The sequence below is a fragment of the Danio rerio genome, chromosome 22 (genome assembly GCF_052040795.2).
Source record: "Danio rerio strain M-AB ecotype USA chromosome 22, GRCz13ab, whole genome shotgun sequence".
In the NCBI taxonomy this organism is placed as follows: Eukaryota; Metazoa; Chordata; class Actinopteri; order Cypriniformes; family Danionidae; genus Danio; species Danio rerio.
Genome location: NC_141042.1, coordinates 24783964 through 24803654, shown reverse-complemented (window position 1 = coordinate 24803654; position 19691 = coordinate 24783964). Strand labels below are relative to the sequence as shown.

At 34.4% G+C, this 19691-nt stretch overlaps 1 long non-coding RNA gene across 1 annotated transcript; it reads left to right on the top strand.

Moving 5' to 3' along the window:
• Positions 1 to 40: 40 nt before the first annotated feature.
• Positions 41 to 8022, top strand: LOC147838504 (uncharacterized). The gene is made up of 8 exons (XR_015522039.1): positions 41 to 2247; positions 2533 to 2588; positions 2980 to 3039; positions 3143 to 3328; positions 3997 to 4111; positions 4722 to 4827; positions 5798 to 6935; positions 7109 to 8022. It is a non-coding gene; the product is annotated as an uncharacterized LOC147838504 (long non-coding RNA).
• Positions 8023 to 19691: the final 11669 nt, after the last annotated feature.

Here is a 19691-nt window from a genome sequence, read left to right as displayed (position 1 = left end):
ACAAATATTGATTGACAGCTGCGCGCATTAACATGTCTCCGTAGTAACGCATATAATCATATCAACAAGACAGGACGAGCGCAAAGCAACCGGGAATAAAAGGTCTGTTCAGTTTGCTAGGATCATCAATCATTATCAAACGTGATCAAGAGTGAGTTTTACAAGTCTAAAATGTTTTAAAACAGAGCATGTATGTAATAAATTACAGGGATTCACTTCAGATTCACTTCATCAGCAAAGCCGCGTATCAGAACAATTATAAAAGAAGACGCTTCAATCCCAGTTTGTGGACGTTAAATCAGGTTTATTTTGTACATTAACATAACAGATATCCACACAGCAGTGGAGATTAACTTGTATCCTGTCACATATGCGTGCAAAAAGAGTGCAAAGCTAAACGCGCGCTGTGTCTCTGTGTGTGCGTCTGCGCTATGTGTGTTTGTGTGTGTGCGTGAACTTTGTAACGACATTGTGTGTGACTAATTGTTGCAACTCCACAAAAAAATGCATCAAATTCTCATGGTAAAGTTCTTACCGTAGTATTTATCACAAACGCTATGTGAGATCTGCTTCCTGACGCAGCTGAGGGCGGCGATTGAGGCATGCTGCTGACAGGCACATAGGAACGGTGGGCGGGTGGGACTAGCCTTAAAAGCTCAGTACAAAAAAAAACAGCAACCAGGTTTTACCAGCTATAATACAGTCACTTGAGACAGCTATAATAAAATATTTGATGCACTGTAAACGATTTCTGTTGTTTTCACAGTATTATACTGCATTTCTCAACAGTTTTTTACTGTATACGCTGTGCACAGTGTGTTACTGTATATATTGTTGTTTTCACAGTATAATAATGTATTTTCAACTTTTCTATACTGTGAACATGGTTAACAGTATGCTACTGTAGATTTTACAATGAATTTTGGGAAAAATCAGTTACTGTGTATCTAAATACAGTACTGCAAATGACCAAGAACAACTCCACACACACTATATATATTATGATTATTATGTTTATTTATTTTTGACAAATTATTTTGTGAAGTTAATAACCTAACCAGTTTCTTCAGACTGTTCAGTGCATTAAACTGTCCCTTGGTTTTCCATTTTTGGGTGCACTGCACCTTCATTTTATAAGGTAACATGGAAATATTAAATAATATTAAATAAACATAACTATGTGCTAAACCAAAACGTAAATTGAAACAAAAATAATTGATTCTCGTAACTAAAGACTGTTAAACACACAAAATGATTTCAAAGTCAGCTTAAATGTCAGAGTGACCAACCTGCTTTAGACGGATTCAAGAATATTGGGCGCCCATATTGGCCACCGTAGAGGTCACATATCTCCGCATTTTCAAAACAACATTTTAAAATATGCATCATCTTTATAAATAAGGCACAGGCTTGAGTTTAAAACAACAACATTCTCGCATGAAAAACTGTTAAAACTTTATTTTATAACACATTCATTATAGAGCCATCGAAAACAGGGGCATGTCTCAATAATGTCTAAGCCGATTAAAGCATGAGGTTTGCTGGATACTTGAGTGATAAAGCGCCGTCAACCCCTGGAGGTCAGAATCTCCCCTATCGGCAAAGCACACTTAAAAGTAGTCATTATATCTATAAACAAACCACAGATTTGAGTTTGGAAGAACTACATTCTCGCATGAAAAACTGTTAAAACTTCATTTCGTGACATATTAAACGCAATATTTACGACATTATCTGGCTTTTCTCATCCGCCATTACTATTTGCTTGTTGGTGTAAAATGAATTCTGGGAGAAAAAAAAATATTAATTCTCAAAACACTTCAAGCGAACCTTATTCTTATTGTTAAAGTCAGATATATGTAATATTTTCGCTGGTAAAGTGAAAAAAAAACAATATTACTATTTAATCAATATCACGTTTGCACTGGTTCGGTTCAGGACTCAAACGACACCGAATCGGATTGAACTGTTTGCTCGGGAATTATTTTATCACACGTGTTTACTAGCACATTCAGCAACATGTGTATAAATGTGTGTGGCCGAGTAGTATAACGATATAGTAATAATTCATTGTTGTGTCTTACAATAATATACGAAAAGGAATCGGTTTTAGGCGGATTCGACTCTTTACTGTTCTAAGGAGCCGATTTATTGAACCGAACAGAGTCGATTCGACATTCACCAGGCAAACGGCTATCCTAATTTGAAATCCACCTGTCGCCTTTTCCTCCAGTGAATTCATCCTCGGTAAGTGTTTAAAAGTCAAATTCTGTCCGTTAAAGTTTTGTTTTGTGTATATTTCTGTGTAGTGTGTGTGTGTAATTTAAAATAATTAACCAAGTTACTTTAGTTGTAAGTTAGGTTCTTATGTCACGTTATTCGACGCCAGACCGTGTTTGTAGTGTTTGCGAGGTAACTATTAGATAACGTACAGTGAGTTTATCTTGAGTGAGTTTTTGACCATAGTAACGTTACCTGAAAAAAAAACATAACTTTTACTCAGTGTAACGTTAACTGCATTTTCTATTTCAGCACAACACTGAGATGAAGGCAAAGTCACCATAAAAAGTTAAACGTTTAACGTTAAGGTAAGCTCTGGTCTTCATGTGGTCATTATGACTAAGTTATCATTATGGTTAGATTTGTTAACTGTAAGTTATTTAAACTAAACTCACAATGAAACAAGTCTCAACTGTTTTATTAAATTGAGCTGATAATAAAATTCAGTTCATGTCTTTTAAGTTAATGTTAATATTAACATAATTCATATTAATTGTCTATTTCTCACTGGTTAATGAGCTTATTGTATAGTGTATCATTAATTGTACATTTTATTTTTGGTGTTCAGGTGTAGGGAATGATTTGTATACAAATTTATTTTAACCCCATACAGATTGGTATGGTTGTACCATAGATTTAGATTATTAAAAGTTAAGTCTTATTTTACTCTTATCTTTACTCTATATTTCTTTTTTGCAGCTACAGCAATTGATGTTGAAAAGCTGATGCTACCAATCACTCCTCACTTGATTGTTCAAGGTAATGTTGATGTCTTCCTCATTTTGATTAGATTTTGAAATGTCAATTTGTTCACTGATTTGTTGTGAGGAGTTTCATGTACAAACTCTTTTTCTTCTTCCAGTAGCGACACAGTGGCACAGTAGGTAGTGCTGTCGCCTCACAGCAAGAAGGTCGCTGGTTCGAGCCTCGGCTGGGTCAGTTAGCGTTTCTGTGTGGAGTTTGCATGTTCTCCCTGCATTCGCGTGGGTTTCCTCCAGGTGCTCTGGTTTCCCCCACAGTCCAAAGACATGCGTTGCAGGTGAATTGGGTAAGTTAAACTGTCCGTAGTGTATGAGTGTGTGTGGATGTTTCCCAGAGATAGGTTGGGGCTGGAAGGTTATCTGCTGCATAAAACAAATGCTTTATAAGTTGGCGGTTCATTCCGCTGTGGTGACCCCAGATTAATAAAGGGACTAAGCCGAAAAGAAAATGAATGAATTAATAAAACAACCATGGCTAGGCTATTTGGCTATCAAATGCTGAGTAAATATTAGACACAGATTTTTTACTATAACTAGTCTTTGTGTTTATTAGCAATTTTACTGGCCGTGTTTGTTTTTTTCAAACAGCCTGGAAACTGTAAGCTTGGTTCAATATTGGTTTTTTTATGTCATAAGTTGAAGGGACAGTTTACCCAAAAATGAAAATAAGAGCATCTTTGGCATCCTCCACTTGTTTCAAAATAGTTAGATTTTTTTTTGTTCCATTAAACATCAAACTTGTATATTTTTTTTAAAGAAATTTGGTTAAAATATGGATGTCAATAGTTACAGGTTTCTAACATTCTTCAAAATATCTGCTTTAGTGTTCAACAGAAATTCTAACTGGTTAAAAACACATGGAGTAATGGTGGCAGAATAGTAAACTATCCTTTTAAATATTTTATTCTGAGACTTATTTATATGTGTCTTGTCTTTTGCCATATTGTCTTTTTAGCTCAGATTTTGATGGACCTGGAATGCGACTACAGTTACTCTTAAGTCAAGAACCAAATAAAGCACAGATGTGGAGCGATCTGCAGCTAAACTACCTGGAGGAAAGGAACCTTTAGGTAAAAACACCTGCTTTATTTAGATCTGAAGTATTTTATTTGGCATAGAGTATTAATTTTTATTCTTATTCTAATTTTATTTTATGTATATACTGAATAGAAGCCATTTAAATTTCACAACAAATGATTGAATATAAAATATCATCTAGATGTCTTATTTTTCATTGTCTTAAACAGGGGTGCTCAACCCTGTTGCTGGAGATCGAGCTTTCTGCAAAGTTTAGCTCCAACCCTGATCAAACATCAACTAACCAACTAAATAGTATCTGAAGGAGCACTTGGTAAATAAAGACAGGTGTTCTTGATCAAGGTTGCAGGTGAGCTCTGCGGAAAGGTAGATCTCCAGGAACAGGGTTGAGCACCCCTGATCTAAATGCTCAAAAATGCTGTTTCAGAGGCGAGGTTGGATGTAGTTCAGAAATAGATTCATTAGGATCAATGCTTAAAGTAAACGTTTACTTCTCTCTGTAGACCAAACATGCTTAGTATCCCTCACATTTTAATAAATTATTTATTTTGGTTACTTTTACATCTATATATGGTTAAGCAAGTATTTAATAAATAAAATTATTGTTTTTTTTAGATTATTTAGATTTTGTTTTTTTTACAGTGTAGGTGAACATACTACCTTGATGTCCAACAAAGGCTGCACAAGAGCTCATTTGATGGCACATATTCTGTCCTGTCTACATCTCTGACGAAGTGCTTCGACATCAGTGAGTAATAAATCTTCATATTATCATGCATACAGGATTTCTGTAAGCCTATCTTTAATGTTAGTTTGTAATCAGCAGTGACTGTTTTAAAAAATTTGGGATTTAAATTGATGCTGTGCACAGTAACGTCATGATGATTTAATTTGAGGAAATGTCACTGGAGAGGTGTTCGTAAAAAAAATAAATAAATTGAACAAAATGACTCTATTAAAGATTTATTTGTCTCACTGACATGCCATCACTGCATATTGAAATACAGTAATACGAATTGACCGCAAAATATTACCACAAACATTTCATGAAGTAGATTGCTTGACTACTGTACAGTTCTTTGCTCAACTTTAACACATTTTGTCGTGTCGCTGTGCCTTTCGGCAGATTTAGCCAAAAATGAATGCTTAGTGATTATTTTGTTTTATACGAACCAAAGGTCAGCAACTCATCATTAGCATTATTTTTAAAAAATCACCTACGGCTTTCATGTTCTCTAACGCAATCTTGTCTGTAAGTTAGAAGTGAATTTTCACATGTTAAAAGCTTAAAAGTACTTGATTAACATTTGTCACGTTAAATTAGATTATTTTATTTATTTATTTAAAATATGTAGCCTCTTAAGGTCAGAATGAACTGTGTTCACCCCTCTTAAATCGGTGGAAGCACTAGTAGTGTGATCATGGAATTAGATATTTCAAGCTATACAGAGTCAGACATTATGTGAAGACTAGTTTATAGTTTATAGGTAAGACTAGTTAATGACTAGTTTTGACTTGACGGATCTTTTCCCCATTAACGTTAGTGTAATTGTAAATTGACAACAAACTATTTTGCCAACAAAAATGATTAAAAAAAAAAACAGTGTTTTATATATATATAAAACAATAGTGCGGTGTTTGGTTTCTGAATGAATGAAATAATTTGAGGCATGATTAGCTTTTACTCCAGTGATTGATTTTGCTTGTCATTTTTGCAGGATCATCAGAAGTGCTGCTGCCCTTTTTCACTGTCCCTTTTCCACAACATCATTTGGCCTTCATCATTTCCTGTCTTGTAGCAGTATTTTCACCTGTTTTTTAAATTTTAATGCTTTTTGATACATTAATTGTTGACTGGTTTTAATTATCAATTGTTCATTAGTGTTCTGTTGCTTTGTTATATTGAATAATTGCTACTGTTTCAGTAGGGTTTACACAATAAACTTTTATTGTGAAGTTAAAGTTTCAGTTTCTTAATTTTTCTTGTATTTCTTAAACAGTTCAAATAATATTTGTGCAATTTTTGAAATTTTTTTAGTCATTGCTCATTATAAAGTAGCACTATTAAATACAATAAAATAACATTTAATAACTGTAAAATACTATACAGTAATAATGAAAGTAACGTTAAAATACCGTAGTTCTGCATGGTAAAAATGTACAGTAAAATACTGTTTTCAGTTTTGCAGTATGTGTATCACTACTGTAATTGGTGTTACAGTAAAAAAAGAAAACAGTAAAATGATGTATTACATTTTACAGTAAATCTAATACTAATGTAATTAGTATTACAGTAATGTTACTGTTTTATGAAATACAGCAGCTACCGGATAATTGTTGCCAGTAACTTACTGTTAATTTAACAAGAAATCGTTTACAGTGTGGGTGTTTTGAGCTGAAACTTTACAGACACATTCTGGGGACACAAAAGACTTATATTAAATCTGAAATAAGGGGGTATAACCTAGGTGCCCTTTAAACAAACAGGAAGTACTTTGAGCACTTATTTAATACGTATTTTGTCTTTAAATACAAAAACTATTTTATTTTGAGGAAGGTGTGTTTGAATTGATTTGCGACCTAAAAATGCTTTTTAAATAAATTTCAAGTACTTGCACCCTTTTCATATATTTTAAAATTAGTTTGTGAATGTTGTGGCACTTCAATACTATACTGAATACTATAACAAACAAATAAACAACAAAATTTTACTTTCTCTTTTAAATCTTCAAAACATGTAGCACTTGAACACTAATAAACATATATATTTGTTTTATTTCTATTTATTTCTTTTTTTTGCAAATGTTACAAGGCTAGAACAAAGAAATCCCTTTAAATTTATCTTAAAGATCACAAGTGTCAAATCCAGTTCCTGGAGGGCCGCAGCTCGGCAGTTTAGTTCCAACCTTGCTTCAACACACTTACCTGTAGGTTTTTAAACAAAATTGAGGGACTCAAGGACTCAATTAGTTGATCAGGTGTGTTTAATTAGGGTTGGAACTAAACTGTGCAGACGTGCAGCCCTCCAGGAACTGGAATTGACACCTGTGTTACAGATATTGAAAATTCTAAGATTTTAGCTGTTTACTTATATAGCTGCAGACATTGTAATCAAATAGTGTTAGAACAACAAAATTCCTTCAAATGTATGTTATAGATCTTAAATAAAATAAATGAAATACCTAAGTTTTAATAAAAAGTGAGTGATTGATTGATTCATTACTTCATTCATTCATTCACTTCGGCAAATAAAACATCATAACCAATAAACCCCTTCCTATTTTTCTTTCAGATATTTTGAATAAAACAATGCATATTTGAGTTTGTATTTGAACTTCTCATCTAGATGAGCTAAATAAAATAAGAGCCCTTAAGTATCTGGGAGAACTTAAATAAAAACATTTGCTTAAGTTGTACAAAATGTTACATTGAAACAAAGAAAACCCCCTCCAATTTCTTATATTTGAAATAATAATGTAGTGAAATATTTGTAGTTAAACCAAAGACCACACTGAAGCATATACAATACTTCCAGTGTCTCTAATAGGACTGGAAAGTAAATAGTAAGTATATAATTACTGCTAAAATTAAATATTTTTTCTTAGTCTAGAATTCTGGAAGTTCCAGTATTAAAGAGAGAAATGAAATACACGTGGTTATAGGCCAATGTTGTTTTTTGTTCGAGTTAAGTTAAATTGCTCATAATTATTGTATTAGATTTACTAACAAACGAACGAATAAACGAACAATGAACTAACTAACTAACGAACGAATGAATGAATGGACGAACGGACTGACAGACAGACGGACGGACAGAGGGACTAACTAAGTTACTTACTTAAAGTTACTTACTAAAAAATTATTTGATCACATACTGTCATATGATTGAACATTTTGTAATAATTGATATTTGACATAATTAAATGATTTAATAAATGTATACAATAAAAAATTAATTACAGTATTTTATAAAATTAGAAATATATCAAATTAGATTAGGTATTTTTTTATGCTTAAAAATAAATGAGGAAACGATTCATGACTTTCCTTAATATGAGGCCCTTTTTAACTTTAACACAGCCAGCATACTTTTTTGACTATAGTTAACTTTGACTTTTAATTGAATAACTGTTATCAAACCAAAGGTTGTGTGATCATACGTACTGTACTCCAGCATTTTATTCAATAGGCTCAAACCTCTAACAGGCCCTGCTGCGGCTGAATCTGAAAGCAGATCTCCATGCAGATTAGCGGCGGCTCTCAAACTGAAAAATTAATCAAATTCCAATGGCTTTGATGTTTGGGATCACTGTGGAATATTCTTTGGAAGTCAAATCAGGAGGAGAGGAGGGGGAAAAAAGAGAAAGAAATGTGATTTTCATGCTGTTTGCTGCAGGAGTATTTCTGACTGAACCAAAAGCAGGAGGTCTTTTAAAGGGATAATTCAACCAAAATGAAAAAGAAAGTTTACTCACCGTTTATTCATCCTCAAGTGGTTCCAAACCTTCACAAATGTCTTTTTTCCCCTGTTGAGCACAAAAAATATTTGAAGAATTTCAAAAAATCTTCTGTAGAAGGAAAAAAAAATTACTATTAAAGTAAAAATAGTTATTGGTTTCCAACATTCTTCAAAATATCTTCTTTTGTGTTCAACAGAAAAAAAAACCCCAAGGGTTGAAAGAAGTGATGTAAATTATGAAGTAATCATTAATAGATTCTGAGTGAACCATTCCTTTAATATCTTCCCTGTGTATTTAGTATTAAGGTCATCTTTATTCTAACCTGCTAAATAATAAAAATTTGCATTTGTAAGAGCTAAACATCCAAAGCTTGCAGTTTGTCACTTCCGCCTAAGTGGATAAAACATTTTTCACCTCATATTTCAGTTACTCATCAAATCTTCTGACCAATCAAACGCTCTCTAGTATCTGACATATCCCACCCCCTTCCAGATGTCTTGCTACAGTATATGCACTTGATTCAACCACTCTGACTAGCAGGGCTTGGATAAAAGTGAAACGTTATTGGCTGTTTTTTTAAAGGGAAGAAGCTACTCTATGTTTTGCCCCATCTTCATGTTTCAGTTGAAATTATGTCACAAATCAAACAAAAATGCGCATTCCACAGCATTTCATGGGACCTTTAAGAACATACACTGCAGGCGAAATAACTTTTTTTTTCTTTTTGGCTTTTCATGAAGTGTTTTTTTTATTTTTCCGGCCTGATAACATCTAAAACTTTTAATGGTTATATTTGGTATACTTTATCAATTTGTGTCTGTAGATTTTAATTACAGCACATTCTTTTTTAAAGGGTGTTTTCTCATAATGATTTTTTTTTCTCTTTCTCTGAGCCATAAATTTATACTTCAGCAACAATTACTCATTAAACTTCACAGTTTTAGTCACATCTATATTCTGAAGGGTTTTACTGAGATATGGTTACGCATATTTTGTCATTATATACGACATTCTATAGACAAAGATTTCTCAAATCTCCTAAAAAAAAAACCCCAAAACAAAGCAATAACAACAACAACAAACACAAATTTTTGAACCTGACTTCATCCAAAGCTATAAATATATATGCAAATGAGCTCATATTCAATAACGTTATGCCTTCATTGGAATATTAAATTTAATCTTTCAGAAAAAAATGGTTCATACTTAATTCTTCTGATTATATGCAACATTTTATTGTACAAAAACATTGTTAAATTGTACTTTTCTGCTCAGAGTATTTTTTTGAATTATGGTGTGATAAAAAGAGATTCCTCAAATACCCTCTGGAAATATATTTGACTCTAATATGGCAAAATATAAAAAATAAATAAAATAAAGCAAATTTGTATAAAATTGTATAAATATTTGTATACTAACTCTAATTTTGAACCTGACTTCAATCAGAGTTATTATTTTCGAGCTAAAATGTATGCAAATGAACTTGTATTTATTCAAATAATGTAACATTTGCATATTTAAAGATTTAAAGATAACATTTCAAAGAAAAAAAAGTCATAATTTGTCTAATTATATACTTTTTATCAAGTCAGGACAATATTTATTTATACAGCGCTATTAAAAGCAACAAGTGTTTACCAAAGTGCTGTACAAGTAAACAGCATCTAAAATAAAGTACAAACACAACAGACACAAGACTCTCATGTGGGGTTAAAAGCCAGAAGAGTAGAAATGAGTTTTAAGAGTTGATTTAAAAACGGAAAGGGTTTTGGCCAGGCAAAAAATGGAGAGGCAAATTATTCCAGAGATTTGGGGCAACCACTGCAAAAGCACGATCCCCCCTGGTTTTAACCTTGTGCGTGTAACAGCCAAAAGTAATTGATCAGCACATGTAAGTGCCCTAGATGGAGTTTACAATTGAATTACCATGGAAAGGTATGTTGGTGCTAGTTTAGGGATGTAAAAACCAAAAAAGTGCTCAAAACATTTCTAAATACATTTAATGACAGAGAACTTCATACAAAGTTTATATGTACAAGCTAGACATATACACATTACTTCATATTTCAAGAGTTCACACTTAGCTGATGATTGATTATAAAGCTTGTTTAGCATGCTGTCCTGGGAGAGAGCCCTGAGCTCATACTGTAAGATCCTAGAGCCCGGGGCTCCCTCCCGTTGCAAGGCGGGAGGGAAGTTTGAGCTCAGGTAGATCTAGAGAACTCCCCTGCTGTAGTAACCAATGAACAGTAAGAGATTGCTCTTTGGAGATAACTAAATACTAGAAGCATGTCTATGGTGCCGATTTGGATTACTCAATTAACTTAAGTTGCATGTTTTTGGACGGTATACTTTTTATTTCACAAAAACCTTGAAGTTAAAATGTCTTTTTTTCGAGCTGTTCAGATTATTTTCTGAATAATGGTGTGATAAACAGATTCCTAAAACCCCCTCTGGAAATACATTTGATTCTAATGTGTAAAAAATTTTGAACCTAGTTTTTTGTGCTAGAAATGTATGCAAATGTGCTAATATTTAATAAAATAAAGCCTCATTTGCATATTTTAAAGATAAACTTTTCAAGGTCTGCGATTTTTAATGTAATCAATCAACTAGGGAAATATGATGACAACTATTAGTTCATTCCCCCCCTCGTTTCTCCCGCAGTGCCTCCTTTAATAGGGAAAAAACCTCCTACATGCTGCATTCTGGGATATTTCTCCAGATAGATAAGCGTCAGGGAGCGAAGTGAGAAAGCGAAGCAGCTGCGTTTTGTGGAACGAACCCCAAACTGCACATTCACAAGAATGAGAGAGATTAGCGCTTATTTCCATTAGGTTTTTCCTCGTCTGGCTTAATGAGCTTCCTCGTGGAATAGCAGCTTCCAGGGAACTGTTGTATTGTGTGACAGTGTGTACAGTTTATACTAAGCGCTAATGGAGCATTGCGAAACACTGGCGTTCTGTAGAAGGAGCTCATAAAGCATCTCATTTGGGGCCTGAATGTTATTATCATCTGAAGCCACAAACACCCAAAGCAATGCGATTAAAAGCAGATCCAGAAGTGTTTGGCCTGCTGTACATGCTGTACTGTTGCTGTGCATTCTCAGTCTCTTTATAGGTAGAAATGAAGTGAAAATAAGAGATATTGTGCTGAAAGAGGAAAACAAATTGAGTTGAGGTGATCTCGCATTAAGCACATTAAGTTATTAATTATTTAAGAGATCTACAGATTTTGAAAAAGCTACATTTTACTTTCAGACAGGGAATGAGCTATGTAAAACACTATTACATTAAAGGCACATGCAACAAAACCAGCTACAACGTCATAAAAGCTTACGTTTCCCTGATTTAATAACCTATAATTAATCCGATGGGTGTTTTGAGCTGAAACTTTACAGACACAATCTGGCGATACAAAAGACTTATATTAAATCTTGAAAAAGGGTAAAATAGGTGCTCTTTAATGTTTGAGATATAAATATGCAAATGAACTATATTTAATTAAACAATGCCTCATTTAAATATTTAAAAATAACCTTTTAGAAAAAAAACTGAATTTGTCTCATTATATACTTTTATACCTGACTGCATAGAAAGCTAATATTTCTTTTACAAAAATATGCAAATGAGCTCATATTTATTAAAACAACGCCTCGTTTGCACATTTAAGGATTTTACTTTATTTACATAAATAATATTTAAGCTGGTATTTTTCAAGACACTTCTATACAGCTTAAAGTGACATTTAAAGGCTTAATTACAGTAGGTTAATTGGGTTAACGAGGTTAGAGTAATTAGGAAAGTTATTGTATAATGATGGTTTGTTCTGTAAAAATATATAGCTATCGAAAAACATATATAGCTTAAAGGAGCTAATAATTTTGAAATATTTATAATTAAAAAAAATGCTTTTATTCTAGCCAAAATAAAACAAATAAGGCTTTCTCCAAAAGAAAAAATATTGTGGAATCACCCGGGCCCCCAGAAACCCGATAATTCCTAACACCATAAACCTCCCTGGTCCTCGGCTTTTTGGTAGAGTCTGTAACACCCCCAGTAGCCAATTTTTGTATAGTATGGTATTGACATGGCTGCCAAAAACCTGGTCCATGGTAGTTTCTAACACAACAAACCTCCCCCCGGTCTTCAGCTTTTTAGTACAGTCTGTAACATGCCCTGGACGTCAGTATATTATGGTATTGCCGCAGCCACCTGAAACCCAGTCCATAGTAGTTCCTTACACCACAAACCTCCCACGGTCCTCAGCTTTTTGGTACAGTCTGTAACAACCCCCGGTCGACAACTTTGGTATAATATGATATCGCCACTGCCAGAAACCTGGTCCAGTGTAGTTCCTAACACCACAAACCTCCCGCTGTGCTCAGCTTTTTGGTACAGTCTGTAACACCCCCCCGGTTGCCAACTTTTGTGTAATATGGTACTGCTTCGGCTGCCGGAAACCCAGTCCATAGTAGTTTCTAACCCCACCCACCCCCTCCCACCCTGTTCTTCAGCTTTTTGGAACAGTCTCAAACACCCCCGGTCACCAACTTTGGTATAGTATGGCATCGCCGCAGTCGCCAGAAACCTTATCAATAGTAGTTCCTAACAACCACAAACATTCGCCCAGTCGCAAAAATTTGGTATAGTATGGTGTCGCCACGGCTGCCAGAAACCCAATCCATAGCAGTTCCTATTTCTAACATTACAAATCTCCCCCGCTTCTCAGCTTTTTGGTACAGTCCCCCCACCCTTTTCAACGTAATGCCATCTCGCGCTGCCAAATCTGGTCATGCTATGTACTTTTCTTTACAATAACTTCCTGTCAGTTTATCATCTGTCAAACGATCAGGGCTGCGTTTCCCGATAACGATTGATCTTAGCACTTAAGAGCGTTTTCTACGAGTCATTTTGCGAACGTTCGTTATTGTTTCACGTGCGTTTCCCAAAAATGCACTTAACACAATTGCACGTAGCCCAGCTTTAAGTGCAACTTAGGAGTCGCTATCCGTTTGTTAAGTGCTGAAATGTCACGCTATAGAATGGCTCGTTATTGTTGCACATGTTATAGCAATCCATATAATTCTTCTTCTACTTGTGTGAATGTATATTCAACTCGAATAACATAAAAAAAATATTTTTGAGCCAGTTTAAAAACATAAATTAACTGGAAATGTCGTACTGTAAAAACACTGTCTTGCTCCAATCTCGCATAAAACTAATTCTAACAGTCCTTGCCGGAAATGACATCAGCATCATTTTCGATATTTATATGAAACCTTACTTAAGTAGAATTATTTATCAATTTCTTTATCAAAAATTGATTATCTCACATCAAAATAAATAAATAAGTAAATAAATAAATAAATAAATAAGCTCTTACATTTATTTTTGAAAAGTTTAGCCTAATTATCCCCACCTGATGTGCATTTGCTAATAGGACAAAAATATAGCCTACTACCCTCGAAATGTCCATATACAACAGTGTAATTTTTTTTTTCATTCTAACATTTATTATGTAATTTTTATTTTTTTCTTTATTCATTATTATTTGTATATTGAATTGTGTAATGTGTATAAAATATAAATGAATAGAGATATACGTACAAATAAAATGAATAATGACTTTGAAGAGAAGTAAATTGTAGGTGCAATTTGCCGGTTGTCCAGCAGGTGCCCTCATAACTCTGTCTCCTTACGATGCACTTAAGGCTTTACGATTACTCCAGAGCACTCGTAGATCCACTAAGATTTTCAAGTGCTACTTAAGTTACGATGCTTTTGGGAAACAGACCGTAATATTAAGATCAGTCGTACGATCATTTCTACGAACTTCTTAGGCTTACGATGCTTTTGGGAAACGCAGCCCAGAACGTTTACACGGTGTATACTGCAATGAAAGTTTATTATCATTATTATTATTTTACTCATTGGATACATTTGTATTTTTGTCTTATTTTACATCACAAGAGTCGGAGTAAAGAGTGTTTGGCATGCTGATGTATTGGCCTCCTCTGGGAACAGACACACAAAATCCTGTTTCATGCAGGCCTTCAGAACTCCCTCAGTGGAATTGCTTTGCATCTGAAATATACAATTAGTTATTCCTGTTTTGCCACGATCAGGAAAGGCTTAAACAGCCGAGCCGAGCCCTTGGCGGTTGGGATTCGGGCTACACCTACTGTATTTGCTGCTTTTATCTGGCCCATATCGTTTTGCTTATTGCTGCGTAAACTGTGCATATATGCCACATAAATATTGGCTTGAAGCTCTTTTCCAGACTGAGGGAGTCGAGGGCACTTTATTAAATGGCTAAGGCCAGCGGTGCGTTATAAACCCAGCTGCTGGGTACGATGAGGTCCAGTTAAAAGCACGTTGTTTACCTGCTTACGGCGCTGACCCCTGCCGTACCCTCACCACGTTCAATCTACAAAGACATAACAGGCCAAGCATACAGACAACACGGCTATTAGCAGCTCTTGTTCATCTCTCTAAGTGTTTTGCTGGCAAACGAATTATTTTTTTCCCCGCCCGTTTCATTATTTTGCAGCAAAAAAGGATTAAATTTAGCCTTCTGTGTTAAACAGGCTAAATGAAATTAACGCCATGGCCTAAATTTGCGTTTATTGACTTAGCAATTACCTTCCTTGAGTCTTTTCAAATCCACAAGGACTGGCACAACGAAATAAGAGAAAAGCGTGGCTGTGCTTATGGGCTCACATGCTTCATTACTTCACATCATCATGTTATCGTAACTTTATAAACATGGCGAATTAATCGACTGGGAGGAAGGATCAGTAACGATAAACATCATCTGCGTCTTTTTTGTGTTATTTAATTAACCATAGGCCTGCATTTTATTTACATTTCCTATACACAGATAGATATTGTCTTATTTAATACTTAATATGGCAATAAGAGCTGCGAACATACGAATAGTCTTATAATTATAAATTATATTCAGTTAAAATTGTTTTGTCTTTATTTACGAATTTGTTTTGTTTTTTGACTAATTACACATTTTTTGCCATTCGTAAAATAATTGTGGACTTATTTGAAATGATTTTGAGAGTATATAGCTAAAAACTTTTTTGTTAGGTTTTAAGTTTTAAAATGCAAATCCACACTAAAATGCTTTTCTTACTTAGAGTTTTGGTCTTATTTCTAGTCTAAATATCCAACAATTCTTAAATCACGACACATTTTCTAGACAATCAAAAATATTGTCTTGTTTTAAAAAATAATATGCCAAAATTAAATAGGTTTTCTTTAAAACAAGCAAAATAATCAGCCAATGGGGTAAGCAAAATATATACATCAAAATGAAAAACAAGATTATTTAGATGACTCCATTAGCTATGTTTCCATCCAAAATTGAGAGTGAATTTTATGCGCAAAAATGGATTAGCGCATAAAAGACGTGCGAATAATGCAGTGTTTCCATCCAACAAGTCAAAATGAACAAGATAAGAATAGCAAAATGCTGATAATTGAGGCCCATCCTTCTATCTTCCATTGATAAATAATACACTGATTTCTATGCAGTAAAATGCTGGGTTCCACACAATTTCTTCATGTTGTCACCACACAATATTTTTTCAAGAGTTCACATTAAACTGATGATTGATAATAAAGCTTGTTTGGCATGCTGTCCCGAGAGAGAGTCCTGAGCTTATGAGATCTTCGATCCCTGGGCTCCCTCCCGTTTGCTGGGCGAGAGGGGAGTTTGAGCTCAGGTAGATCTCGATGATCTCCCCCAACTTATTTCTGGATAATGACAGATATGGCTAAGGAGAGATGTACACTTGTAAGAGCTTGGCTATGGGATCAATTTGGTATGTTCAATTTACTTACAATGCGTGTTTTTGGACTGTGCGAGGTAATCGGGGAACCCGAGGAATACCCACTCAAGCACAGGAAGAACGAGCAAACTCATCTGAAAGGGAGGGGGAGTAGGGGCGGGTTTCTTCAAGATGAAGATACTGACATAAGAAAACTCTGGTTATTTATAATGAGTTAGGAATCATGTGATTGGTGAAACAGTCGTAAGCCAATGCAGGACCAGCTGTGAACAATCTTAAGCATGTGATCCTCTCGAAATTAGCTTATAAATACACTACACTAAGTTAACTTAACTGTTTTTTTTTTTTACAATTTTAGGTGGATTAAACATAAAACAATTAAAGTATCTCAACTGATGAATTGTGTTGATTCAGGTTATTTTATATAAGTAGTTTGATCAAGCAGCAAAAATCTGCATATACTGTTTATATCTGATGATACTGATGTACAGCAAGATAAATAAATGCAATTGAAGTAAAAAGGTTTAGGAAACATCTTAGGAATGTTAGACTAATATACATAAACATACATACATATACTAAACATACATGGTGACACTTTATTTTGATGGTCCATTTAAATATTAGTAGAATGTCTGCTCAATATCTGTTGATATTGCTCCTTCAACAGACATTTAATTGACTATAAGAAACTTTGTTAAGAAACTAAGTGTCAACTTACACTAACCCGAACCCCAGCCCTAACCTAACAGTCTACCTATAATCTGATGATAATTAGTTGGCATGTAGATGCAATGTAACTTAAATTCAACAAACGGACCATCAAAATAAAGTGTGACCATATTTATTAAGAAATATTCCCGGAATAAACAAAAAACAAACTTTACATCAAGATTGTTCTGATTGATATAATCACACGCATGCAGAAAGCAACACCACAGCCAGCCCATGTGGAATCCTCTAGACAAATGCATATAAGTGGCCATAGTGTCGTTTAGTGGACTTTCTAGTCCAATAAAGCACTTTTTGCCTCCGTTATTTGACTACACCAGCAACAAAGCACATTTACAAGGTGTGTTCAGAGAGGAAACGGTTAAAATAATACAGTTGAAACCTATGTAATGCCTCTGGTTTTATTCAGTGTGTGAGCGAGGAACAGGGATTTTCTTTTAATGAGTCTTTTGTAACTGTTTTAAAGTCAAATTTAAAGGCTGCACTCTGGTGAGAAATATCCTGTGTTCACTAACTGTACCTTTAATGGAACACTGCACAAGTAGGCTCCCCTACCTAACTCTCTTTAACCATTTTTGAATCCAATCAGGCAATCTTTGAATCTGGCAGGAGCACTTTTAGCTTAGCTTAGCATAGATCATTAAATTGGGTTAGACCATTAGCATCTTGCTCAAAATTTTCCAAAAATAACTTAGATCTTAGTTGAAAAAAGTTGGAAAAATTGTTGGAAACTTGACTTTTTAAAAGCAATGCTAATGGTCTAATCCAGTGTTTCTCAACCACAATCCTGGTGGACCACCAACACTGCATGTTTTGGACGTCACCTTTGTCTGTCACACCCATTACAGTCTTTCAGTCTCCGCTATTGAGCTGATGATCTGAATCTATCTGGTGAGTTTGGCTAAGCAGACATGAAAAAGTGTGTGGTGCTGGTGATCCTCCAGGAAGGTGCTTGTAAAACACTGGTCTAATCCAATTCAATGTTTACATAAAGCTAAGCCTAAAGTGTTGCACCATAACCTGGAGATCAGCTGAATAGATTAAAAAAGTAGTAGAGCTCAACTGTTTAACTTAACAGGTTGCCTGTATAACACAATCCTGTAGTAATTCTTTTGTAATGTTCTTAACAGAACATGAACAGCTGAGCATGAGGTTGGCCGACTATGTGAAATTATACTGTCTTTTTGCAGTTCTTGTTCTCTTTACATGGCTTAAAATGATTGATATAGAAGCAAATGTGCATGTTTTAATGTGAAAGCCATCACATTTCTTTAATGCAGACTGTTAATTAGTACATTTACACTGCGTTTAACACATAGTGAGTGTGATTTTATGGCATAACGCATTGCGCTCGTGATAGTGCTGTTTCAGTTTGATATTAGAGCCTGAGAAACACAGATATAGGCCTTTCTTTAGGCAAAATCACACCATTTCAATCCCCACATGCTCCGTGGCTAGTGTTGTTGGAGAGATTGGCTTGATTGACGGTTTATTTAACACCTCCATGCTATATTCTTAGATGTCTCCTGATATATAACAGGAATAATATAGAGCCTGATTTCTGTCTCCACAGATTCTTCAGTACAGCTTGAAGTTCCATTCATCTTCAGCAACCCGTAAGTATGTTCATTTTAATGTGTTCCCTATGCTTAAAGCTAAGATGGAAAAAAAAGAAGAAAAAAGAAATTCTGCTTTGAGCTCTATTTTAATGATCTAAGCACAAAGTCTAAAGTGGATGGAGCAAAAGCACTAAGGATGAGTAAGTATCTACTTTTTCTAATTCAAGGACAGAAAAAATGGTCTGTATGGTGAAAAACATTGTTATATCCAAACATCCTTCATTTGGTGATGCAACAGTTTTTAAAACCTGACAGTTAAACATAAACAAAAAAAAAAAAAAATCACAATATATAAGCATGGCTATAACAAATACTACCAATACTACTAGTAATAGCATTTAACAAACGTAAATTGTCATAAATAAACTACAACAGAGCTGAATTCTACCAAAGCCCTCTGAGGTGAGGGAAGCAGATTTTAAATTTATGTAGACAATAATACTTTGATAAAATTTTTAATAAATAAATTTATTAATACTAATTAATTTTTCAAATTTAAAGATATTTGTGTGTTGCTGTACATCCTTTTGTGTGTAAAAAGCAATGTAAATGAATTTTTGGACCCGCATAGGCACAAAACTAATGTGCTCTTTAAATGACAAAAACTCTTTTTGCTGCAAGGCTTTTACCCGGTACCAAAATACATGACCACATCACACCAGTCTTTTTCTTTTTGCACTGGTTGCCTGAGCACTATCGTGTCACTTTTAAAATTCTTCTCTTCGTTTTTAAATCACTAAATGGCTTGGCACCTTCTTATCCGTCAGACCTGTTGACTGAATATCAGCTTGGTCGGTCTCTTTGGTCTTCAAACCAGAGATTATTATTCATCCACAAGTCGAGGCTGAAATGCAGGGGCGACCATGATTTCGCAGTAGCTGGTCCTACATTGTTGAATGCTCTGACCCTCTGTACTCAATCTATGTCATCTTTGTCTGTTTTTAAATCTAAGTTAAAAACCTTTTCGATTTGGTAATTTATCAGTGAGAATTGTTTG